At 39.4% G+C, this 6,842-nt stretch overlaps 1 pseudogene; it reads right to left on the bottom strand.

Annotated features, from left to right (window-relative positions):
- LOC8155669 lies at positions 1,132-4,458 on the bottom strand (annotated as a pseudogene).

The following is a 6,842-nucleotide window of genomic DNA, read 5'->3' as shown; positions in this document are numbered from 1 at the left end:
CTGCTAGTTCAGTAGATGGCATTCAATATGGCCTTCTAGAAATAGGTGCGGTGCCCAAAATTAGATCAATTTTAAACTCTATATCTCTATCCAAATGCAACCAAGGTAGATCGTGTGGATAAACATCTAGAAACTCACACACTACAGGAATGTCTACCACAGTGAGTGGTCTGATAGCATTTGCAGCATGATGGATGTCATCATCACTAGGAAGTTGGACTAAGAAAGCTTCTTTACTATCAGGTTCCCTACCCTTGTTGAGGTATGTATTAACACACCATGGCCACTCATCCAGTTCATCCCCAAAATAACATCTATCCCCAAGCTAGGCAAGATTACAAGATCTGCTGAATAGTTACGCCCTTCAATGGCGAAGTGTACATTTCTTACCAATTGGTTAGTAGAAATTTGATTACCAGCAGCACTAATGCAAAATTTGCCCTTGTCAATATCCACTACATGTTGCCCATGCTTAGATGCAAATGCTTGACTCAAAAAAGAATGTGAAGCTCCAGAATCAAACAAGACAACTGCAGGGTGTTGATTGACAAGAAACATAGCAGCCGTAACCACTTCACCTCCAGGAATTTCCTCAATGGTGGTGTGTGCACTTGGCCGGGACGTACATTGCCCCCAGTTGCAGAATTCCTCTTGGGACACTACAAGAAATGTGTCATCTTTTGACATCTGATATTGGTCATAAAACCTAGAAAATATGTCATAGATTCTCATTTGTGACACCAAGTTGACGAAAAATGAAATGTCAAAAGATGCGCGTCTTTAATGACAATTTGTGACATTTAGGTGTTAAAGTCATAACATTATGACTTTGATTTTAATGTCACAAATAGTTATGACTTCTGATTTAATGTCATAGTTTTTTTAGATCTTGCCATGTAAGATGCCACATAGGATAGCTTGCTGAGGTGGCAAAGGCTAGAAACGACATAAAATCGAATTTGGCCTGTTTAAACCCATGCAACAATTTGGCTCAAATGGGCCAGCCCAATTAATTGGGCTAATTTTCGGCCAAACCAGCCAATTATATTTTGGCCCAAACAGTTTTTTAGGATAGTTCAAAGGCCATTGTAAGAACACAAGCCACATAATATTAGATTTAGATCCAATACAAATCACAAATGAACGAGAATATTACAAATACCAAAATATCAAAATAGCCCAATAACCCTAGTCATAGCCCAAATTCACATAACATTACACTTGAATAGCCAGAGCAAGATCCCTGGTCATAGTCCAAATTCACATAACATTACATATCAAATAGCAACAGCCATATCCCAAACGAGTCCGTAGTTCATCTCTAGTAAGATCCAAGGTCACATGACAGTGCCAAAATAAATCTCATGGTGTTCAATTGATTACCAGATCAGATAAAATAATCAAGATCACCTCCAAAATCATGTCAACTGTGCAAAACAGTTAGAGTTCACTATTGGGCTTCCCAGGTTGTTTACTACTGTGCATCCAATGATGTTGAATTGCCACCAAGGAAAGAGCGAAAGAATCCATGCATCTCACCTATTTGCTTCTTCAACATCTCATGCTCTTCTTCCACCATCTGTCTTGCAGCCCTTTCCTCCTCTAATTGATTCACCACATCATCAACCTGAGCTCGAACTGCTACTGATCCATCCTTCTCAGCCATTAGTTCATTCTCTAGTTCCTTTACACGTGCATCAACTTCACTAGCTTTGGTGCCTCTCTTAGATGTTGTAGGTTGCATACCAACGTTTCGAAGGAAAGTTGACTTTGGCATAACTTGAAGTACAGCTTGAGTAGGGGTCACTGCGTCTTGCCATTCTTGTGCGGGAGCAGCAGCTTTTTCCTCCATTTGAGCCTAGAAATAGCAATAAAAGAAGTGAGCTATAGGTACAGTTAAGAAGTTAGCTATTTTGTTAAAAAAAATGACCAAAATCAGGAGTTTATGAAATTGTAAATGGTTCCAGGACCAATCGCAGCATGCATACATATATACATCAGCCTCTAAAAAATTGACAAAGGTAATGCTACCAGGACTGCACAGTGAACAAAGATTCTAAGTAAATAAGCTATGATGGCTGAACTAACCATAAGCATACATATATCAGCCTCTAAAAGATTGACAAGGAGATGCTGCGCGCAAGGATCAATATAATCTGACTTCATTTCCTCATTTTTTCATTTTTTTCCAGATATATAGTAGCACAAAAGTTCTTTTGTTTATTTTAGGCATAATTCATTCACAGGCAGCTGAAATGCCAAGGGATGCTAGCGGCAGCATGCCGGGCAAGTCACATAGATAACCGACACATAGATGACACATATGTTTATGGCACAAGCATTCTACCATAAAGGCTGCTATATTGATCTTGTTCCATTACACCATTCAATGAACACACTCTGAAAATTAGAGTAGCCAGCCACTTGAGTAGACAATAAGCACACAAATTAGACAACATATTTCATAAATGTTGTTCATCACAATACATGAGAAGATAGAGATAAGTACTAACAATAGCATTCCGTGCATCCTCACTAAAACTTGTTTGGCTGCTGCAATGGGTTTCCTTGAATAGATCAATCGCTGTTGGGGGTGCATCCTTATATTTAGCTTGCTTCTAAAATTACCAAAGAAACCACAAATTAAATAAGTGACAGATAATACTAATACTAATAACAAAAAAATGACTAACTGGACCATGCAATTCAAACTTTTGGTATATGGTTTTTTAACATAGTTTTGGTATTTATTTTATTAGTGCCCAAGTGCCACCTAAAGACTGTAGCTCATCACCTTGACTATATGCACTCAGGACACTATTTTTCAAACATTAAGTATCATTCAATACAAATTTAGATGCAGATGTTTAAGTAAGCCAACAAGTACTATTCACCATTTCACTATTTTGTTTTACCATAAATACAGTACGGGAAGCTCCAACTGTAGAGAATTTTTATTAAAAAGAGAAAAAAATACATAAAACAAAAGAAAACAACACGGCTGTACCACCTGTGTAGAAACTGGAAAAAAGGATAGAAGGGACTAAAGAGAGACTCAGTTGTAATGAATCATCAATTGGATATAATCAATCTTCAATCAGACACCATCTAATAAATCAAATAGCCACTAAGATAATATCAAAGAATGAACCAGCAAGAAAATAGACTAATAAAAATCTGTACATTTGGTATTATTATTGGTGCTTATACCATTTAACTTATCAAAAAAACTAACTCTATAATGATGGCAACAGCCTGAGTTCAAAATCATTTCTATAAAAGGCTTAGGACTCTATGAAATGCAAGCCTTGACTATCCACACATCAATAGAGAAACATTTGGACACAATAAGGCATCTTTCATTTATGAAACAAATTAAAATAGTAGCTTACCATGGCATAGCAATGAGCGATGTAGGACCGAGATCCAGTCTTCTGCTGTAACTTTACTTGCTCACGGCTATCTTTGGCTTTCAGACACTTCTCCTGTATAAAGGCAACCATTAGTGGGATAGGTGGCCCATTTACTTTAAGTAAACATTTGAGAGCAATATTTAGAAAGGATACCTTGTGCTTTGGGTTAGATCACATCTCCACGAGTTTTTTCCACTGCTCGTCACTCATACTAGCCAATGGTGAAGTTGTTCTCACCTGGTTGGCTGGTACATCATTGAAGTATTTTTTCTTCAACATGTACCTCATATTCCGCTGTCCTTTTTTGAGCATATCTGAGCATGCATTTTCACTGGCTGACTTTTTATGTCAATCTCAAATTGCGTCTACACATGAGCATGATTATATGGTTAAAAGGCACTAAATCATATAACTATGGTACGAGTAGTAACATAACAGCATATTGAAGAGACAATTATGCTATGTGAGAAAACATATATAACACCAGAAGATTATTTAACAAGTCAGACTTATTTTTTCTATGGGATAGAACTATTTCAATTTGTATTCTGGTCTATAGCATTTTGCAGCGAGACATATGATTCTTGAACTTTAAATGAAAATTGATAGGTATGCATGACCTTTATTCAGGTTTGTGATGGAACACTTGATGTATTGTCATTCTCAACCCGAGCACATTTACAATTAATATATTAGTCGCTGCCACACAACTATACAAGCTGCAAAAAAAAAGAGAGAACTCAACTATGCTACTGCTGCAGAGCATCAGCCAGCCACTAATGCAGAGCACACACTATCTAATGCAAAACAGCAGCAGCTACACCCAGCCACTGTTCAAGAGGGAAACACCACATTCATGTAATACCATACTTGAAATAGTCACAGTAAATAGATTTTTCTTAGTTCAGTCTCATGCCATGGCAATACCACTACTCAAGAGGTAAACAGTACATTCATGTGAAGTATGCACATTTTGTTTCCATGCAACAGAAGTAAACACAAGTTGAGAACTTACACCAATATTTCCCATGTAGTCATCTAGAAGCTCTTTAACGGCATCATCCTTATAATCCTTCTAGTGGGGGAAGATTGGGAGACGGTCCCGAATAAAAATACCAGCCTCTGATGCTAGCTTTGCAGCTTGCATAGGTGCCTCTGGCCGCTTGTTTCCTTGAAGAATGTGCACTTTGATCTTATTGTTTAATCCTCTAGAAATCCTATCCAAGCCTTTTCCCATACGTCTTTTGTCCATACATGGATCTATCATCACATTCAGAAAATAATTAGTGAAAATCATAGACCCACTAACACAAATATGCACATCATTAATCATGGAGATAAGAAGTAGAATATCTTACCTTGATGAGTCATGTTCTGGTTGTCAAATTGTGTATGAGCATTGGAAATAATCAACTCTTGATCAATGGAACCATCTTGTGGGTCTGTAGCTTGAACATGGCAAACTTCAGCAGGTTCACATAAATCCCTTGCCCTCTTCCTAGTGATTCTAGCTGGTTGGCTTTGCCCCTCTGGTATTGCTGTCACTCTCTTTGTTCTTGATCCTTTGATATTTTTGGATACATTATTTGGCACATTGTTGCTAAGTTCAGGCTCCAAATCCAACATTGCCTCCTGCACGCAAGAGATTAAAACATGATAAATAATTTTGCATACAGGACACAAATTTTGCATATTGAACACAAATGCATGTACCTTATCAACTGCTTCTTGTTCCATGTCCTCATTTCCAGGTTGATACAATGAACCAGAGTCTTCACTAGCAGCACCCGTGGGCTTTGCACCACCTGTGGGCTCTGCAGCACCCATGGGCTTTGCATTTACCATAGCACGTAACTGTCCTACACCAAGCCGTTGAAACAACCTATTGTTCTGAAGAATCCTTTGCTCCCTCCGTATTTCAATGTCAGTAAGTGCAGCCTTTGTACTTGCATGAGAAAAAGAAACCAGGAATCAGCAGGAGTAGTGGCTATGTATTGAGAAGCAATAAAATACTCCTAAAGTACACCATAATTATATCCTAGTAGACCTAATAACCAAGCCTAAAAATAGATTTTCCTTACAACAGATAACATACAATATTCAAAATATTGACAGTATACATATCATTCCTAAGGAGGAAGAACTACCATCTCGATACTATCACTCAAGCACATCCAGTTACAACTATACATCAGATTATCCAAGCCTTAGTATTAACCAAGATAGATCATTCAGTTCAAAGCAAGAGCAGAATAGCAGCACACCAACCCTCAACAACGAGCTAGAACTGACAAAAAACACCTACTACATATGGCAAACCGATTCAGTTTGCAGCAATAAAGATCAATTCATTTCTTCTCTCTAGCAGCCTTAATCTACGGAAATCTTAGCATCTGACAAGAATCAATACAGCACAACTCACAATATATACATGTTCATCCTTATTTCCTAACAGATCCATCTTCCAAACTAGGCGTGATGGAAAAACAACAAAAGACATCCTTCATTGAGGCTAAGCATCAAGGCAAACACGGGAGGTACCTCTTGGTGGGCTGGTTGGCTTCTGGTTATTCCGCTTCTTACCGGGAGCCATCTCGGACGTCGTGGTGGGGCGGCGTCGGGGACGATGGGCGGAGTCAGGGACAGATGGGATCCGTGATCAGGCGACGTCGAGAAGCAAATGGGGTTGGTGGGTGGACGGTGCCACGGGGGCTTCCGCGGTTGAGGGGCCTTGGAGTGGCGTCGGAGGAGGTGGCGGGCGGCGTGGCTAGTCCTGGTCGTAGCGCAGGGGAGTGGCGGTGGCAGAGAGTGGAGAATGGATTTGGACCTAGGGTTAGAAAGACTGGTGTGGGAAAATAGGTCACGGCAGAGGCAAAATTATCTTACTACCCTTTGCCAGAATAAAGAGGTTCTAGAATATGTGGGGACAAAAATGTCATTTCTTCACCAAAATTTCGGTGCAGCGGGAAGGCACCCGCCCAGGTTTTCGGTGCAGCGGGAAGATTGGCCTGAGAGCGTTTTGTATTTGTGCTCAGTTGCTCACAGTCAGTTCGGAGGGAAAGATAGGCATAAACATATTTCTTTTGTCGTTTGGTGCTTTTTTCACTAAAAATTTTAATCAGCAAAGCAATCTTTGGATTAAAGAGGCAACTTGAAGGTGATACGTTCATGTCAAAAATGTTTCCTTTGCTGAATTGGTAGAACAAGTTCATTCGTGCGCACAATTAAGTACCTTCATATATACACGTGTGCAACATGTAAATATTCCAGTAACCACAACTAGCACTCCCCTAGACCGACAGTTGGACGGTCATGCTCTCACAACTCAAACTTATCATATCATAGCGTAGAGGCATATAGATCCATACATTACCACTCAAGCAAGCGGCATCCATACAATTTCACACCGTATGGACGTTGAAACAAAAA

Source organism: Sorghum bicolor, chromosome 5 (genome assembly GCF_000003195.3).
Source record: "Sorghum bicolor cultivar BTx623 chromosome 5, Sorghum_bicolor_NCBIv3, whole genome shotgun sequence".
Classification (NCBI taxonomy): domain Eukaryota; kingdom Viridiplantae; phylum Streptophyta; class Magnoliopsida; order Poales; family Poaceae; genus Sorghum; species Sorghum bicolor.
This window is presented reverse-complemented; position numbering and strand designations above follow the sequence as displayed.